We start from the raw sequence: 20597 nt of genomic DNA, 5'->3' as shown, positions 1-20597 counted from the left end.
CGGCGGGTTTGAGAAGTAGCTGCTTAAGTGTCATCGGTGCTATCGCATCTGAAGAGCTTGACACGTTTATTTATTTATTTTTGGGTGTTAAAGGATTATTTAATTCCATAAGCTTTGACATAAAAAATGTTGAAAGTGAACTGTAAACAAGCTGATTTTTTTTATTTTTGCCACATGGCTGCCTGTGTCTCCAATTCTGGGATTTAATGGAATAATTGAATGGCGTGTGTGACACTCGGGAGGTCGGATGAAGCCTCTGGACGGCATTGTTGCTTGTGTCAGAGGCCATTATCTGTCCATGCACTCTTCACTCACTTGTGTGTGTTGAGGGGGGTGGTGGTGGGGGTGATGGTTGATGGTCGTGGGGTATCTTTGGAAAAAAACCTCAAACTTTCTCCATTCATTGATTTATTTTCGTTTTTTTCCCCTGCTCGCTCCTATCTCCCTTCCTTTTGTCTCCTTATCGTCTCTTCAGGTTATTATGTGTAAAGTATTGACAGGGCCAGGAGGCGCGTGGTCGATGGAGAGCTAATGCATCCGTAATCCTGCTTTTGTCGCACAGGAATGTTTCACGATGAAGACCGAGAAGTGCAAAGCTGTTGATCCTCGTTTTCTTTTTTTTTTCTTTCTTTTTTTATTATTTTTTTTTATTTGGTGCCAAGGCCCATCCATCAATCAAAGCACAGCCCATCTGAGCGGCTGAATGACACGCCAACTGGGCTGAGGAAATTTGATAACAGCCCACATTGTCACATGGCTCTCTTTTTTTCCCTCCCTTCCTCCCTGATAAGAAATACATTCGACTGAATCCGATAAGAAGGCTAAAGCTTTCGAGGAGAGCCAACGGTGACACACGTGCCATCAGACAGGAGGTCTCTCTTCTTTCACGCTTCTTCTTTTTCTTTAAGAGCTCGGGGTGTAAATGATAGCTTTCGGCCCAAAAGAAAAAAAAAAACAGCACAAACACGGATTGGAAAGGATGCAAGAGCAACAGGATTATTGAATGTGATAGCAAAGAGTCCCCTGGTGCATCAAGAGCAAAACAAGTATAGTCTATGGAGCAGAATATAGAGGGTAATGTGCAGTTTATCATAAATGTACCACATACTAAAGCTTTTTTTTTAAATATATATATTTATACACACTACTCAGGACCATTATGCAGCATTAGCTGATGGCTTTCTCTTTTTAATAGTATGCTATAACCTGGATTTACAAATCTTATCATATAAACACACTCAAGAAATAAATGTGAGGAGAAAAATTTAATTTTGAATCAAATAAATATATTTTTTTTTTTTTAAACAAATGCAGCCATGACGTAGTTGAATTATATTCTGATTTATTTGAGAGGAAATGCTTTATTTTTTTAATTGTCTATTAGTTCTGTACAAGTTAGTCTTCATTACTCTTGTATGTTTTTGTGTGTGTGATATGTATGTATAAACACACAAACATGGTTTTGTGGATAAAATGTTTGATGGATAAACATAAGGTGTCCCACACGGGTCTATTTTAGGTCCCTTTATGTTTCCTGTTTTTTTCTTGAATTCGTACTTTTTTTTGGAATGAGAGGAAACATGCATATAAATGTGTTTATTCATCTAAAAAAACAATCTTTTTTTAACATTACAATTACAATCATTACAGTTTGTTATAAATTCATGAAGGACATCACGTACGTTTTATGATGTCATTATACACTATATGGCACAAAGGTTTTGAATCTGACCACAAGATTCGCATGTTTGTTTTTTTTATGATGATAAATAGCTGACAACAATAAACTGTATTTATTGTGGTACTAAAATCATATATTTAACCAGGCAAAACAAAACATTAGATGTTTGAATATATTTTTGAGGAAAAAGAAGTTGAATCAAAAGTAAAAATAAATGCCAGTTTGCAATTTTAGGCAATTTTATTTGTGTAGCGCTTTTAATAATAGACAGTGTGCATAAATAGATAACGGATATAAAAAGTATACACTTTTAATGTATTAATTTAGTCTATATATGTTTATCCATAATGCGTGAACAATGGCAAGAAAAAACTCCCTGAGATGGAGTTAAGAATAAACCTTAAGAGGAACCACACTCAAAAGCAAATCAATCCTCATTTTCATCTTTAAAAGTTACGAGTCCAAATACTGTTAGCCACATACAGTAGTTTATACTTATTTATACTTTATACTTAGATATAGTTTAGAAACATTCAATGCATGGGAAATGTCAGTGAAACACGTTAGTTCCTGTTCTTATTACATTATAGTGGCTATAAACAGTCTTTCTCTTACCAGCTTCTATTTTTTTCCTTTCTCTTGAAGTTAATAAATACAATTTGCTTTTTTTTCTAAGAAGCTGCAAAATTTAAACTCTTCTGTCCTGAGGATGTCGAAAAATCTAAAGTTACAACTTTATCTCTGACAAAGCACTGACTCTGGAGACTCCTTCTTTTAAAAAAAAAATAATAATAAAAAAAAAAAAAAGTAGGATAATTTTTTTATCAAAATTTTGGTCGATTGTCAATCACTATAAAAACAATAGTAATTTATGATGAACATATTTATATAAATACGTGGTTTGTGTTTTTTTATGCACTTTGTTCTGATTTGATAATTGACCAGTGTGGTATATGTTATCAGTTTACGAAGAAAAAAAAAATACTTAACTCACGTGAACATAATTTCCAAGAATTTTCTTTCTTTCTTTCTTTCTTTCTTTCTTTCTTTCTTTCTTTCTTTCTTTCTTTCTTCCTTCCTTCCTTCCTTCCTTCCTTCCTTCCTTCCTTCCTTCCTTCCTTCCTTCCTTCTTTCTTTCTTTCTTTCTTTCTTTCTTTCTTTCTTTCTTTCTTTCTTTCTTTCTTTCTTTCTTTCTTTCTTTCTTTCCTTCTTCCCAAAACGTATTCTTGTACAAAAGAATGAATGGCCTTGCACAACCCCATCTTAGAAAAGAGAGGACTCTGACCTATAAAAAAGATTTTTAGAGCAAAGCTAAAGAAAGGAACAAAATTACCAGGGGGCAAGAAAATGGACATCGTCGTGACCCGTACATTAACACACCGTATGATTAAATGCGTGTGTGTGTGTGTGTGTGTGTGTGTGTGTTGTATTTCTTTTTGCCTGTAATGACTACAGGCTATAAAAAGTCCAAAAAGGGAGGAGAGAAAAAAAAAATCAATGCAAGAGTACTGCAGATTAGATTGACAAATTACACACACCCGGCTGCTTCGTTGTACAGTATGGCCTTATACACTACAAGATGGAAAGTGCGCACTCCAAGATCATTTTTATTGATTTTGCATGTGTGTGTGTGTGTGTGTGTGTGTGTGTGTGTGTGTGTATGGGTGGGTGAGATAGATAGAGATGGCATTCTCGACTGTCTCTGCCACAGTTCTAGGTCACAGATGGTCATGTGTCATTGTCGGGGGTCTACTGTCAAATCATAAAAACGAGAAAAATTTAAAGATTTAAAAATATATATTTTTTTTAAATCAATTATATCCTTTAGCAAACATTTTGTAATCAATTGGAGATATTTCAGCCCAGTAGAGGCTGAACATTTAAAATGAGATTAAATAAATATTTTAGTGTAGTGGGTCTATAAAACATTGTAAGGATAAAGGAAAGGTGTATTGGGACACCTGACTTTCTCAGCCATATGTAGTTATGTTTGCTGCTAATGTGTCAAAAAAATAATAATTTTTTAGCTCAAACAACATCTTATTTATTTTATATTCATTTATACATCTTAGCAGCTGAGGGTTAAGGGCCTTGCATGAAGCCCAGCAGGGGCAACATGGTGGGAGTTTGAACTCGTGACATTCTGATCACAAGTCCAACAACGTAACCACTGAGCTACTGCTTACCTGAACATCCTAAATGTTCAAAAGGTTGTGTGGCACTCTGATGTCATAAGGGGACACTGTCATTGCCATTGCTTTTGTTACCATGGTCTGTCTAAATGCTCGATTTTGATTGGTGTGAGTTTAAAGTGTGGAACAAACATGAAGTTTCGGGCAATTTAATCACTGTTCTATAATTATGTGCCGCCTCATAAACAACTGTACACATACAGTCATTTACAACGTACAGTCACAGTTGAATACGGAGAGCGACAGTTATTCGAAACATTTCCTATTGACCTCACTGAGCTAAATGGAGGATTTATGCGTGTTATTTAACTGATATTGTGAATACGGTGATTTTAATAAATGGACTGTGACACAAGATGATTTTAAACACTGGAGAAAAAAATGTTTAAATGAGAAATTCAACGGAAATGGTACAAGGAGTTAATACCAACAGCTCCATTATTAGTAGGGAAGCAGCACAAATGTACATAAATTTCTTTCTTTCTTTCTTTCTTTCTTTCTTTCTTTCTTTCTTTCTTTCTTTCTTTCTTTCTTTCTCTTGCTCTAATAAATTTATTAAACGCTTTATATCTGTGTATGATTTAATACAATTCAATTCATTTTTATTAGTAAAGCAATTTTAAACATAGTCTCAAAGTGACTGTATATGTTTGTTCCTTCTAATTGTAAGTTTGTCCCTATTGTCCCTAAACTACAGATTTTTTTTTTTTATTATTTTGTCCATTCAGAAACAAATATTACATTATATTACATTTATGGCCTTTTAGCATACACCTTTGTAACTGCCTTGAAGTCTCTATCAATTAATAAATGAACACGGGTTCACTAGATTGCAAGCCTAAAACTTTGTTGAGAGGAATTATAGCACATTCTTTCTTTGTGTATAGACATAAAACAAACAGCCGAAATACGTGCTAATGCAAGTGTTTCTGGAAAAGAGAAATATTATTTCCAGCTTTAACGTGCCAATACTTCCAAATGGAATAAGTAATTTAATCCATTCAATGCACTCGGTTTCAGGTCCTGAGGTTTTTCAGCGTTCATGCATTATAATTACGGCATATGGATTTGTTAGCATAAAATTTTCCCTCCACTTCAACTAGGAGACCCAGACTTGTTCCAGTATGACAATGTATAAGTGTACAAAGCCAGCTTAATGAAGCTATGCTTTGCATGGGCTGGAATGAAAGATATTGAGTGGTCTGCTCTAGAGCTCTGACTTCAACTCTATTGAACACCTCTGGGATTATTTAGAACACTAACTGCACCCCAGGTACATCAGTACCCCTTATTAATGCACTCAGCACTGGGTTCAGGGCCTTGCTCAGAGGCCCAGCAGTGGTAGCTTGATGGGACTGGGATTTGAACTCCCGACCTTCTGATCAGAAGTCCAACGTTTTGCCTGCTGAGCTATCACTTTAAAAACTCTCTAATGCATGCCAGGCCATAGATTACAACTGAGTTAAACAGGAGAGAAAATGTGATCTTTGTTAACTACTCAACCTTTACACCAACATTTAGCATTATTGAAATATCCAGTGTAGCAGTAATGGTGATCTTGGAGCAATTGCATGATTTAAAATCCTGCTCAACTTATAAGCTATATGCCTCAACAAGCCATTTGGAGTACTAGGATATGTTAAGGGTTATGGTTAGAGATGAAGCTTGGGATAAATCCAATCACACTGCTTTTAGCAGCTTGTCGAATGGCATTGTGGGTAGGAAACGTTTATCCAAAGTGAGAATAGAGCAGTGGAAGAAGTTGTAGATCACATAATCATTATAAAAAAATTAATTGATCAAGATGGAGTTTTTGTGTCTGCATCACAGAGTTAACAGTAAAAACTGTTGTGTGTGTGTGTTTGGGGTTATTAGCGGTGATCCATCAGCATGGCTTGTTTGAGGCGAGTGTGTAGTGTGATTAGAGGCGTCTGATTCTATTAGCATGAATCAGTGTATTGGAGTAACACAGCGGCATTAAACGGAGCAGATGTTAACAGTGGGAGGTGAAGGAACTGGCAGCCTGAGGGTGTTTGCCTCACACACACACACACACACACACACACACACACACACATCACACATCACACATACGCTTGCACACAAACACAGAGAGAGCAGATGTTGCAAACTGTTGCATGCACTTGTCATCTGTGAGTGCATGTATTTCTGCATGAGTGTGCATTTGTGTGTGTGTGTGTGTGTGTGTCTCTGTGTGTGTCTCTGTGTGTGTGTGTAGCGTTTTACGATGCCAGTTAAAGGAGTGTGAATTAGATTGGCTCATTCCCATGGAGGCCCCGTCGTATAGACAGTGTTTCCTTAACTCCGGCTCTCTTTGCGTTTCACACACACACACACGGACTGATAGTTTATTTTCCCGCGTTTATGAGCTTGTTGTGAAATTCTACAACTTGAGTTTAAACAAGACGGGAAGAAAACATCAGGATGCAGAAATGCGACTCAAGTCACGGCTCGTCCAGACGATGAGGACTAGACCTCCCTGAAGCTCCCTCGTTAGTCATTAGACACCGTGTATGTCTGTGTGTGTGTCTTTGTGTGGAAGTGTAAAACACTGAAATGCCAGATTGTAAATGTGCGCACAATAACTCAAAATATTTAACATAGATTAAATATTTAACACAGATTTCAATGAAATATTGTGACTAACAACACATCTTTACCATTTTGCTATAGCAAGTTTTGTGTGCGTGTGTGCGTCATCGCCTTGTTTGTTCTTCATGTAGTTTTGTTCTACTTATTGTGTGAATGCAAAAGGGCAAATACACAGATCTCACACCTCACTGAATTCCTGTCTGATGTCAGAGAGACAGCTAATATAGATAAAAGGAATGTAGCTACCAGATTAGCATTTTCCAAACTTCATGTCTAAATTGTTGCAAGCTTGCATATAAATATATCCACTATGCATTACATGGCCAAAGTTCTGTGGACACCTGACCATAAGATCACATTATAACAACACATAAGACACATAATATGACCATAAGATTGGTATGTGTTTTTGAACATTCCATACCGCATTTAATCCCCATTTACTGTTTTATATATAAGATGTTCCACTAGATTTTGGAGTGTGCTTGTGGAGATTTGTGTTCAGCCACAAGGGTGTTAATAAAGTCAGATGAGGTGAGGAGGCCTGAGGTGTAGTCAGTGTTCCAAATTATTCCAGAGATGTTCAACAGGTTTGAGGTCAGAGCTTTATAGCAGGCCAACCAAGATCTTTCAGTCCAGCCCATGTAAAGTGTATATATCTTCATGGAGCTGGATTTGTGCACAGGAACATTGTCATGCTGAAACAATTCTGGGTCTCCTAGTTCAAGCGCAGGGAAAATGTAATCCTACTACATCCAAAGATATTATATACATATACAGTATATTGTGTGCCTCCAACCTTGTGGTAACAAATTGGGGCATAACCATATATGGTTGTGAAAGTTTAGTGTCCCAATAGTTTTGGTCATGTGATGTATATTCAACCTAGTTTACTTTTATTTGTATAACAGTTATAACAATAGACATTGTCAAAAAGCAGCTTTAACCAAATAATAAAATTAAGGGCATTGAAGGAAAATCTCTAGTTCAAGAAGGAAATCTTGAAACAAACAAAGGGAAGCCGTCCTCATTTAAGTGACAATGAATATTTAAATATTCTTGTATATATCATTTACACATCTATGAATATCATTAAACAGGTGTTCTCGTGCATTTTTAAACCAAACCAAAGCAGTCATCTGGTCCTAGATACCAAAAATGCTTCTACCTTCTGCTTTATGAAAATGTTTAAGAGAGAAAAATCATTGATTGTTTTCTTCTATTCATGACCATGTGGTCTTTATTTTCATGCATTTCACTTGTATGCGAATAAAAACTGAGAGAGCTTGCCATATCGATCTGTCTTGAGGGCCAAGCACTACAACAAAACCTCTATCTCCGAGAGCTCAGATGGAGACGCTGTCTGAGAAAGAGAGTGCATGTGTGTGTGTGTGTGTGTGTGTGTGTGTGTGTGTGTGTGTGTGTGTGTGTGTATGTGTGTGTTTTTACCTCTCCAGGTACTCGCAGGATGTCCATTGAGTTTTTCTTTCACTGCCACAACACTACAGAATTGATGTTAAAATTCCCCAGTGTATGTTTTTCTATTTCACTATTTAAAGATTTTTATTTGATTGACATTCACTACAAATCATTGTCTTGATCAGAACTGTATCTGTTTCCAGCCACAGTGCAAATGCGACACCTTTTCCGCTTATTGTGATTTGAAACACTGTGATGGGAAATCCACAAACCTTTAACGACAGTAATGTTTTTAGTCACAAAGCAAAAGAATTAACAAAAAAAAAAATGGACTAACTCAGAACTTTTCAGACATCGACCCTACAAAATAATATGGTTAAAAATCTTAGCTTAGTTATGCATAAAGATGCCAATAATAAGCAAACATCAACATACAGATGTGGAATGTATTTCAGGTTACTTTATGATTTGCCCTTAAAAGGGAGGATTCCCATAGAGAATACTTAAAAAGAAAATCAAGAATTGGCTTCATGGCTTCCTGTTCAGCAAACTGTAGAAACAGTCAGAATTATTATATAGTAATCTAATATAATATTATAGTATTTTATAGGAAAAGGCAAATATTGTCCAGAATGCATGTTTTCTAATAAATTAACCTACCTACCTACCTACCTACCTACCTACCTACCTACCTACCTACCTACCTACCTACCAACCAACCAACCAACCATCCATCCATCCATCCATCCATCCAACTATCCATCCATCCAACCAATCAACCATCCATCCATCCATCCATCCATCCATCCATCCATCTATCCAGTATGGTACGGTTAGAATTTGGCTGTTTTTTCAAGTATGTTCTTATAGTGTAGCTATAACTTTAGTTAGACAACATTTCCGTGACAGGAGGTTTTACATTTTACTTTTAAAAATTTTATTTAGAATAAAAAAATAAAAAAATAAAAAAATAAATTTGAGCGGATTGATAAAACAAACAAAAAAACCCCAGCTCTGGGTATTTTTTTGTTCCAACATATTGCATTTGGCAAATAACCTTATCCAAAGCAAATTACATTTTTCTCATTCAAACAACAGGGCTGCTATGGGGTTAAGGGCCTTGCACAAGGGCCCAAAAGAGGCAGCTTGGTGTGGCTTGGATTTTAACTCACTCTTTAGATTCAAAGTCTACTACTCAATCTCAAACTGTTTTTTTTTTTTTGAAATACTGTTTTATTCATATGTGCTCCAATGGAAGTAAAACATAAGAGAAACAGTATGTTGTGTCCTTGGAGACGTCCCCTCTTTAAAGAAGAATAAAGCAGAACCTCTGGATGGAATTCAATTCAATTGAATACCACTTGGTGCAGCTGAGGAAGGCTCCACATGAACAACGTAAAGATTCATGAGGTTAATGTTGAAGGTTGAACTATAGAACCCTGAAAATGAATTTTGACTGTAATTAATATTAACAATTTGCAACAATGGCTTAGGTCTACATTTGTTATGCACAGTTTTGCAAGTGTCCAACAGTGAACAGCTAATAACCTCAACAGTTATGGAACTGTAATGAATGGAACTTCAGGGTCACCTAGATGAGGAAGGGGTTTCCTTTTATGTCTGGTTCCTCTCTAGGTTTCTTCCTTATACTATATATCACCACTGTCGCCACTGGTTCGGTCATTAGGGATAAATTTATATGGACAAATTACTGCAAAGCCGCTTTGGGACAAGGTCTTATTGAACTAAAAACAGAAAATGGTTCAACTCTGAGGAGGTTACAGAGACGATTGCAAAGACAGATTTCTCCTGATTTTTGACTTTGTTGACCTTTTTTTTTAAATGCTACATTTGATTCCTTGGAAACTGAGAAATATCAGAACCGAGCATGGCAGCATGGTATCAGCTAAAAAATAGCATCGGCACGAGATCATCAGATCCAGATGAGAGATGTAGAGATGAGGCAATGCCCTCGTCGGCGATGATCCGTAACGTATCTGAGCATCTCCAGGGACTAAAAGGTATCATCCTGTGATGCGTTGGGATTCTCAGTCTCATCGGGAAAAACGACTCTCTACACTTAATTACAGGGGAATGAGTTTCTCTTTGTGATAGGCTAAGCTCGCAGTAATCCCAAACAAAGAGGCCTGGCTGTGCGGGATGTAGGATTTACGGCCGGGATTACAGTCTGTCAGATAATGATGTGCAGTCAGCAGAAGCAAAGCTTTATTCGAATTCAAATTGGCCGGTAAACAAAAAAAATAGAAGCAAAACCCAAACCCATCGGTATGTCTGATGAGAAGGAGACGGCAATGATTCGTCCAATGATGGGGGATTCTATTATCTAAGAGCAAGTGATAAGTTCATTATTGTGTCTGTTCCACAATATGATCAATTCAGATAAATGTCTGATAATGGTATGATCAATTTATTTTTTTAATGATAGATATTGATACTCTTTCAGTATAAAAAATTACCTTTAGTGACTATTTGATTGAATTTATAACATTTTATATATTTTTTTTTGTAATCTATAAATAAATTAAATGTTTCGTTTGTGTTTTACATTAAAAAAATTAGAATTTCATTTTAAATTATGTTTCAACCAGGATTAAAAAAAACATTAATATACTTTATGCAGATTGTGAGCAAACCTAAAAGTCAGAAAACATATTGTGTATATTGTGTGTAGAAATTGTTTACATGGCTAACATGAGATAAGTTGTCAAAGTGGTCTGTAGTTGGCCGGTTGTTGTAAGCATTATATTACATGGTTATCATTGTGATCATGTGAAAGGATAAAGTCTATCATTACAAATAATTCTTCTTATTATTATTATTTTTCAATCAAGATTTATTTTTGTATGAGCCCGATAATCGTTGCTGCTTGGAATTATAAGAATTTATAAGAACTGTTTGCGAAGCCTCCATGTTTACCTTATTTTAGTAGTTGTTTAATGCTGAATAGTTTATATAATCAGTGTTATGACAGATGCCATTATCAAGAATGACTTACAATTATCTCATTTACTTTATACATTGAGCAGTTGAGGGTTAAGGGCCTTGTTTAGGGGCCCAGCAGTGGCAGCATTTTTCTGGCACTGGGATTTGAACTCCTGATCTTCTTATCAGAATTCCAGCACCTTAACCACTAAACAACCACTTTCATTTATCTATATGTTAATTAATCTGAAATACCGTATTTTTCTGACTATAAGCCGCTACTTTTTTCCCACGTTTTGAACCCCGCGGCTTAAACAACGAAGCGGCAAATTTTTTTATTTTTCCTGGGTTTTTCCTGGTTTCACAAACTTCAAGCCAAAAAACTGAACCCCATAACATTAGACCAATGAAATTTCCGAACGGAAACGAAAAAACCCACCTCACCTGTGTTCTGAACTGCACGGCATCGGGAGAAAAAACTTCCATCGGGTGATTTTTAAATGCACAACGATGCCCAAAGATAAACTCACGAGAGAAATAGTTGTGAAAGGAAGGAGGAAGACAGTGAACAATAAATTTCTTGGTCGGCTACTGTTTAGATACAAGCCGTTGTAACGCGTTGAGTCTGGGTGAAGGGAGAGCTCGCTTCTGGCATGCTATTCCCAAAATACCGCTATGCTTCTAAAGGAAGCGCAACATATTTCACCCGTTACACCGTGTGTAACGTGTCTTTCGTTAAAGCCTGTGTAAAGTTCATTAGTGTAGACACTGCGGCTTATAGACAGGTGCGGCTTATTTATGTTAAAAATATAAATATTTGTAAAATTCAGTGGGTGCGGCTTATATATAGGTGCGCTTTATAGTCTGGAAATTACGGTAATTGCTTGTACAGTGCCTTGCGAAAGTATTCGGCCCCCTTGAACTTTGCGACCTTTTGCCACATTTCAGGCTTCAAACATTAAGATATAAAACTGTAATTTTTTGTGAAGAATCAACAACATGTGGGACACAATCATGAAGTGGAACGAAATTTATTGGATATTTCAAACTTTTTTAACAAATAAAAAACTGAAAAATTGGCCGTGCAAAATTATTCAGCCCCCTTAAGTTAATACTTTGTAGCGCCACCTTTTGCTGCGATTACAGCTGTAAGTCGCTTGGGGTATGTCTCTATCAGTTTTGCACATCGAGAGACTGAAATTTTTGCCCATTCCTCCTTGCAAGACAGCTCGAGCTCAGTGAGGTTGGATGGAGAGCATTTGTGAACAGCAGTTTTCAGTTCTTTCCACAGATTCTCAATTGGATTCAGGTCTGGACTTTGACTTGGCCATTCTAACACCTGGATAATTTTATTTGTAAACCATTCCATTGTAGATTTTGCTTTATGTTTTGGATCATTGTCTTGTTGGAAGACAAATCTCTGTCCCAGTCTCAGGTCTTTTGCAGACTCCATCAGGTTTTCTTCCAGAATGGTCCTGTATTTGGCTCCATCCATCTTCCCATCAATTTTAGCCATCTTCCCTGTCCCTGCTGAAGAAAAGCAGGCCCAAACCATGATGCTGCCACCACCATGTTTGACAGTGGGGATGGTGTGTTCAGGGTGATGAGCTGTGTTGCTTTTACGCCAAACATAACGTTTTGCATTGTTGGCAAAAAGTTCGATTTTGGTTTCATCTGACCAGAGCACCTTCTTCCACGTTTGGTGTGTCTCCCAGGTGGCTTGTGGCAAACTTTAAACGACACTTTTTATGGATATCTTTAAGAAATGGCTTTCTTATTGCCACTCTTCCATAAAGGCCAGATTTGTGCAGTATACGACTGATTGTTGTCCTATGGACAGAGTCTCCCACCTCAGCTGTAGATCTCTGCAGTTCATCCAGAGTGATCATGGGCCTCTTGGCCGCATCTCTGATCAGTCTTCTCCTTGTATAAACTAAAAGTTTAGAGGGACGGCCAGGTCTTGGTAGATTTGCAGTGGTCTGATACTCCTTCCATTTCAATATTATCGCTTGCACAGTGCTCCTTGGGATGTTTAAAGCTTGGGAAATCTTTTTGTATCCAAATCTGGCTTTAAACTTCTCCACAACAGTATCTCGGCCCTGCCTGGTGTGTTCCTTGTTCTTCATGATGCTCTCTGCGCTTTAAACGGACCTCTGAGACTATCACAGTGCAGGTGCATTTATACGGAGACTTGATTACACACAGGGGGATTCTATTTATCATCATTAGTCATTTAGGTCAACATTGGATCATTCAGAGATCCTCACTGAACTTCTGTAGAGAGTTTGCTGCACTGAAAGTAAAGGGTAAAGGTGATTCCTAGCCGGAGGCCGACATTATCACCTTTTGCTAAATGCTGCACAATTCAAATAGACATAAAAAGTTGTATCCAATAACTCTTTTCAGCCACAACCATCCATATCATTTAGACAAAATGTTACAATGCATGTACTGAAATTACCCATGCTCTTATTTAACATGGATCTGGATTCAAATGTTATTAAACTGTGACAAGCAGTTTCTGCTCTTTCTATGATTTAAAAATAATTTCATGAGGTGTTGGTAATGGGGTGTATGTTCTTTACAGGCATCATTGTAATATGTAGGAAATGCATCATGGGAAATCACTCAGGTGATTATGCTGTAAAATGTACAAATATTGAGACAATTTTCATCTACTGTATATAAGAAGCTACAGTAAAGCACTTGACACGATTTCTATTATTAGAAGAAAAATAATTTGAGTTGTGATATTGTGGTGCAAAGTTAAAATAACTTGAAAATCACAAAACATCATAAAATGCTTTATCTGTGACTCTGTTGCTCCGTAACGGCGTACTGTTGAATTGTAACGGATTCCAATTTGCCCCCTGGTGCCCCGTGGACCAAAAACACTGCAAACGTGCTTGTGTGTGCTTTTAATCAGCACTGATAGAGCAGGAACCATGTCGTATCCCGCTCTGTCGGCTCAGCAGCTCTCTGCTCCAGTGTTTCTCAGTCTCTCTTTTCTTTTAATTGAACGCAGCTGAAGCGAGACAAGATGTGCAAATATAAGACATATGTTCTTTGCTCCTTATTTACTCTGCCTGCTGATTTTCTAATAACACCTTTTGTGTTTCGGTGCAGTTCGGACCGAGTGTACCCCCCCTCCACATGCACACACATACTCCTCATTCCGAGTTTGTCACGATGAAGCAACGTCGTTTAATTAAAATGTTTCAATAGGAAAATAACCTTGAAAAGAGTGCGTGATAGAAAGTAGCAAATAACAGCAGGTGAGAATCTATTATCATCTGTAAATGTTGGACATGTTTGTGCAACCCGGTCGTGTGGTGTTGTCACAATCTGGAGCAAATTATATATATATATATATATATATATATATATATATATATATATATATATATATATATATATATATATATATATATATATATGATGACATTATAAGCGGTGAAGTGAATAACACTGATTATCGCTTCTTAATGGAACCTAATGGTGGGTGGATATCATTTTTAGGCAGCAAGTAAAAATTTTTGTCCTCAAAGTTGATGTGTTTGAAGCAGGAAAAATAGGCAAGAGTAAAAATTTGAGTGAGTTTAACAAGGGCCAAATTGTGATGTCTAGATAACTGGGTCAGAGCATCTCCAAAACTGCAGCTCTTGTGGACTGTTCACGGTCTGCAGTGGTCAGAATCTATCAAAATTTGTTCAAGGAAGGAACAGTGATGAACCGGCGCCAGGGTCATGGGCTGCCAAGGCTCATTAATGCATGTGGTGAGCGAAGGCTGGCCGTGTGGTCTGATCCAACAGATGAGCTTCTGAAGCTTAAATTACTGACAAAGTAAATGGTGTTAATGCTCGACAGGTCAGGATTGTTTTGGCAGCAATACTTGTAAAAATGCTCCAATCCCAACGTGTGTGATTTTAGATTAGTGAACGTTGTCACATTAATGAACAAATAACAAATTTTAATGCGATTGTATTAATAAAATGGACAAAACAACTGCATAGCCGGCATACTGTGAGCAAACCTACATACCAGGACACATATTGTGCATTGTAGAAATGTCATCAAGAATTTTTTTTGTAATATGACCAATGTGAAGTATTTCTACATGGCTGACATGAGAGAAATTCTCTAGCTCACTGGTTGTTGCTTGCATTATGTCACATGGTTATTGTTGTGATCATGTGACCAACTTTATCCTTTTATTACAATTAATTCTCTTTTATATATATATATATATATATATATATATATATATATATATTTTTTTTTTTTTTTACAATAATGTTTTTACATTTCCGATAATGATCGCTGCTTGGAGTTGTAACTGATGTTTGAATTACAAAGTGGGGAAAAAAATCATAGATGCCTCCACTGATTCTCCACAATGATCTAATTTATACTGTCAACCCCCGATAATTTGCGCTTCGGAACTCACGGCTCGGAAAATTTGCGGGTTCTCATTTGGAACCTAACTAACAGCAAGTTGCAGATTATCTTAAAATTTGTTGGAATTTGCAGCAGGACCGAATGTTCAGTCGCGTTAGGAATAACATTTTAAACTATGTTTTTTGTTGAATACTGTACAATATTACGTTTATAAAGTCACAAAGTCTAGATGAATTCACTCAGGTACCATAGGGGCTGCCGGAGTGCGTCCAAAATTCGTGGATTTTCAGGAATTTAGAACTTAACCCCAGCGAGTTCTGGGGGACCACTGCACATTGAGGTCCCAGCAGGGGCAGCAGTGGCAGCATTTATGTATTGCTGGGATTTAAACTTGGGAACTTTAGCATCTTCCGACTTCCATTAATTAGTGTGTGTGGTCATTACAAAATAGTGCAAGATGCCTGTTAACTGCTAAGGCAGACCCATGCAAAGGTTTTTACAAGAATTCAAAGAAATTCTTGTGTGTGAAATTGAGCAATCCCCTTCTGCGAGCACTAAGTACTTTTTCTCGTTGAATTTAAGGTTTAGCCGTCCTTGTTTTCTCTAATGCACATACACTTCATACACAATAAACATCAAAATATTATTATGTTTAGTTGGAGGCCAATACTTTTGAACAGGGAATCAGTGACTCATTTTTATAGGTTTAAAGTCTACACATGATCAAATTGTAGACATTATTTGTTTGGACTCTTGTTTATACCTGTTTTTGTGTTGGGTGCCAATATTTATAGGCAAAATAATATTTTGTGTTAAACTGAGTTGCCTATTGTTTATTTTTAATGCCAAGCAGATGAGTTTACGTTAAACCGTTATCACGTCGCATCTCCTCGGCCTGCTCGCTTCCTACGTCAATGTTCTTTTTTTTTTCTTTCTTTTTTTACTTCCTGTCAGGATGTTGTGTCTAACTAGCCGCTAGAAAGGGATCATCTCTCTAATCTTTATGCTTGACAGGAGAAAATATTTTCTCAAGGAGACAACATGCTCATTGTCAAGCTGCTGAGACACACACACACACACACACACACACACACACACACACACACACACACAGCACTCAGGCATGACTAAAACGCTGCTGCTTTGCTAAATGGTTTAATGACTGTGCCTGATTTGATAACATTTTCACGGCAGATATCCATGTCGGAAGCAATATGCAGCGGCCTGCTCTTCTGCTGCGTGTCTTCTGTACTCGCACTCGTTTGAGGTGATTAATTTAAATCACTCTTGATGGACCGGCGAGTGCACCGTTTATTCATTTGCCAGTTGCTTTTATTTTAAATGACTTACAAATCAGGCAGAGCTCAATCATCAGGGCAGGTCAGGGTTAAACACACTGAGATTTGAACTCATAACTGTTTGGATGTCCCATTAACCACTAATGTGTCCATAATCTGAGATTTGATGTTTGACATTTGCTTGTTTTTTTTTGTCTTCTTTGCTAACAAGCTAATATGTTAAGAACTGATAAATAATGTTAATAAAAAAAGAGATTGAGGTAAACAAGGAAGTGGTTGCTGGGTATTTACAGACACTGGACATTGAATATCTGATTTCAAATCCCAATATCACCAAGATGCCTCTGCTCAGCCCTTGAACAAAGCCCTTAAACCTTAGCAGCTCAGCTGTATAAATGACATACTTGAAAGCCACTTTGGATAAGGGCATCTGCCAAATGCTGTAAATGTATTGTAGAATATTTTAATCCAAGCCGCAAATAACATCCAGTTCTTGATGCCATATGGATACATTGGTTCTGAAAGTGATTTTCAAGCTCAGGAAGTGGAGTTTTGTAAATAATAATACGGAATAAAATTCCTCCCTGTGGAATGTACATGAATGTGTAAATATTCTGTATGCTAAAAATGCTACGTTACCAAAACATAATGATATGATTACAAAATTAAAAATGCCATGTAAAGCAAATATGGTTGAAAATGATTACATGTATTTAAACAAAATTCAGTCAATGATGTACTACACCTTTTCCATTATCATTAACAGTCAAAAGGATATCATGAATAAGAATGAGCCTATGTTCAATTCATATGATTCTAATACATTAGAATGTAGTACAGGAAACTGGTAGCCAAATGGTTAAGGCTCTGGATTACTGATTGGTTGGGTTTGAGCCCCAGCACTGCTAAACTGCCACTGTTGAGCCCTTAACCCTATCTACTCTAGGGGTGCTGCATCATGGCTGACCCCAGCTTCCTAACAAGCAGAAATATTCAACGAAAAACATTACACTGTGCTGTAATGTATATGTTGTTATGTAAAAGTGTGAGGAAAGAAGAAAGGATGGTCAGTGAACAGGCTCTTTATAGCTGCTATAATGTAAGTTAAAACATGTAACTGTAAAACATATCAATCTCTAATAAATAAATAAAAAAATTATTGATATTTTGGCTGTGTAAACAGAAAAAAAACATTGCCAGGTGATAACAGTAACTCTGCTCCATAACAGCACCACACACACAATTGTATTCCTTTACTCCTACTTTCTATCTCTCTTTTTTTAAAGGAGGAATTCAATTAACTTGACAAAAAACCCACACTGAATCTGTTTTTTCATCAAATGAATAACACATGGATTGTGTCTGTTCTCACAAATGATCAGGACAATCCAATTTGAGCTGAGACAGGGGCCATGACCTCCCTCCCTCCCTCTCCCTCTTTCTCTCTCTCTCTCTCTCTCTCTCTCTCTCTCTCTCTCTCTCTCTCTCTCTCTCTCTCTCTCTCACACACACACACACACACACACACACACACACACACACACACACACACACACACACACACACACACACACACACACACAGACACACACACACACACACGTTTCCATTCAACCGTTTAAGAAGTTCACATTGTGACAGTGAGTGACAGGCTTCTGTTTCCCCTCGATTACTGATTCAGCTCAGTCCACAGGGGGAAAGTGTGGGGTCTGAAGTGTCTCCCGGCCTCTATACAACATTAGCCATAAAACACTCACACACACAGACACACACATACACATGCATTAGCACTAAGAACATACTCATGCATATGGAAATAAAACGCCCCGGCATTCATATAGTGGTCAATTAGCATGCTGTGATTAGACCTCGAGTACAGCCTGAAGCGTAGCTGCTTTCTATCATTTCAATCGGTTTAGTCAACGATCATTAATACCGTCGGTCATGTGATTTGCTGATTAATTAATGTAGTTTCACGAGCCACCATGCTAATCCTCCAAATCTGGGATCCATTTTTTTTCCCCTTCAACATAAACTTTTTTGCTCAATAATCAGATTTGCGTGTTGTTATTAGGCATTATTAGACACTCGTAATCTGTGTGCACCTGTGTGAGCTAATTAGCCGCGCTGCTATTTTGATTGAAGTCATTATTTCCTGCTTTAGAGGTTTAATAGTGAACTGAAGCATTAGAGCTGCGAGGGGACAAAAAACGCTGTGCAGTGGATTACTGTCAATGTGAAGAGAGAGAGAGAGAGAAAAAACTTCTTATATGTACAGATAGATATAAAAAAAATTCAAAATATCAAGTTACTTATCATTGGCTGTGTGTGTGTGTGTGTGTGTGTGTGTGTGTGCGCGATGATAAACCAGCAACAATGTGGTTTGATGTCCTTCCACCTTCAGATTCATTGTAACAGTTCATATTTTTCTATTATTTAATAAAAATGGGAGGAGCTGGTGAGAAAAAGGGTTTTTTTTTTGCAGCTGCTATAACATAAGTAAGAACTGGAACTAAGTTGTTTTCCAAATGATTCACAACATCCCATGTAACTCTGAATGAATAAAATTCGATATGTCATTAATTATTGAACAAAATCTGTAATCCTTTTTAATGTAAAAGAAATGAAGCCTTGCAGGATGGGCTGCCATGAGAAAAAAAAATGTGTGGCTTATCGTTAAAGTGTTTGTCTTAAAAAGATCTTGTCTCGTTTTGTATCTGTGGCACATTTTGTATCTGCGGCTTAATCATTTTTGAACAGTTTAGCATAACGATAGAGCTATTTCGGTATATCATTTATATACCATCATTACAGGATGCTGTCACAGCCTCAGAGTGAAGGATGAAAAGCATTCCACAAGACCTCCTTGTGCAGAGCGTAATTAGGGAAAGATACATTCTAATGCTGATTGAAACGCTGAAGTTTTTTTTTTTGTTTAATGTGTGTGTGTGTGTGTGTGTGTATACCAGTTGAATGCATGGATTTTTAATTGCATGTAAAAATAGATGACAAGGCTGCAGAAGGTGGCCTTGAAAATCCAATTCTCTCTCTCTCTCTTTCTCTCTCTCTATAACAATAGGCTTACCTTTAGAGGAAAATGGCCTAAATTTTATGAGGATGTACAATGACATATTGCACATCACACTACATATATATATATATATATGTGTGTGTGTGTGTGTGTGTGTGTGTGTGTGTGTGTGTGTGTGTGTGTGTGTATAATGTTATAATATAGCAATTATAGCAATATAGCGTTAGAAATTGCACGTGATCGAATCGTAATCAAATTAAAATGTAAACGCAAAAGAATCACGTGATAATTGAAGTCAGGTGGAAATCACGTGGGATCATTTCACGTGGAAATTAAGGACTTAATTGGACAACGTAGGCAAAACAACAAAATTGAGGAAGTGTGTAGTGCAGTATAGAAAAAAAAAGCCTAAACAAAATATCTTCCCAAACATAAAAAGATTTTATAGAAGCAGGCAATTTTGTTATAGTCACGTGTAAAATGGAAAGCCGTGACTGCAAAACACACGTGACTATAAAAAGTCACCTGCTGCTTTAAGGTTACCTTTCAGTCAGTGTGTGTTTACGTGTTTGTTTTAGATTTGTTTTTTATTCCTCTTTCGCATTGCGAATCCATTTCCAGAGAACATTTCATCCACAAAAGCCGATGAAAAATATTTTGCATAAGTAATTGAACAAAATTAAGAGGATGAAGACGGGAAAAATAAAGAGAAGGGTGTAAAAGATATAAATAGGTTGAAAAGCTAAAATAAAAAAAAATAAAAATAATAATAAATAGATGTTATCAGATTTAAAAAAATAAAATGAAAAAAGATTATCAAAGTGTTCTTTGGCTGCTCTTTGAGAACCCATTAGCTCAGGGCTGCTTTTGTTGCTCCTTTACAAAAGTGAACAAAAATGGCTTTAGATTTTTGTGCTTTTTTTATATTGTGGTTCAGAGACACACAAAGAGAAGCGTGTTATTGTATTAGAAATAAAAGAACCATCTGTGCCAGAAAACAATGGCTTCAAATTATCTTTGAA

The 20597-nt window shown here is 36.9% G+C and overlaps 1 protein-coding gene across 8 annotated transcripts in view; it reads left to right on the top strand.

Moving 5' to 3' along the window:
- Positions 1 to 20597, top strand: part of sox2 (SRY-box transcription factor 2) — a 167456-nt gene that overhangs the window by 98606 nt on the left and 48253 nt on the right. The window contains exon 1 of one of the 8 annotated variants that reach the window (XR_014536426.1): positions 19906 to 20113. The exons of the other annotated variants lie outside the window; for them this stretch is intronic. The gene's annotated coding sequence lies outside the window, so the exon portion shown is untranslated. Of the gene's footprint in view, positions 1 to 19905; positions 20114 to 20597 lie in introns of those variants that run through there. 8 annotated transcript variants of the gene reach the window in all.

Source organism: Silurus aristotelis, assembly GCF_946808225.1.
Source record: "Silurus aristotelis genome assembly, chromosome: 13".
Classification (NCBI taxonomy): domain Eukaryota; kingdom Metazoa; phylum Chordata; class Actinopteri; order Siluriformes; family Siluridae; genus Silurus; species Silurus aristotelis.
This window is presented reverse-complemented; position numbering and strand designations above follow the sequence as displayed.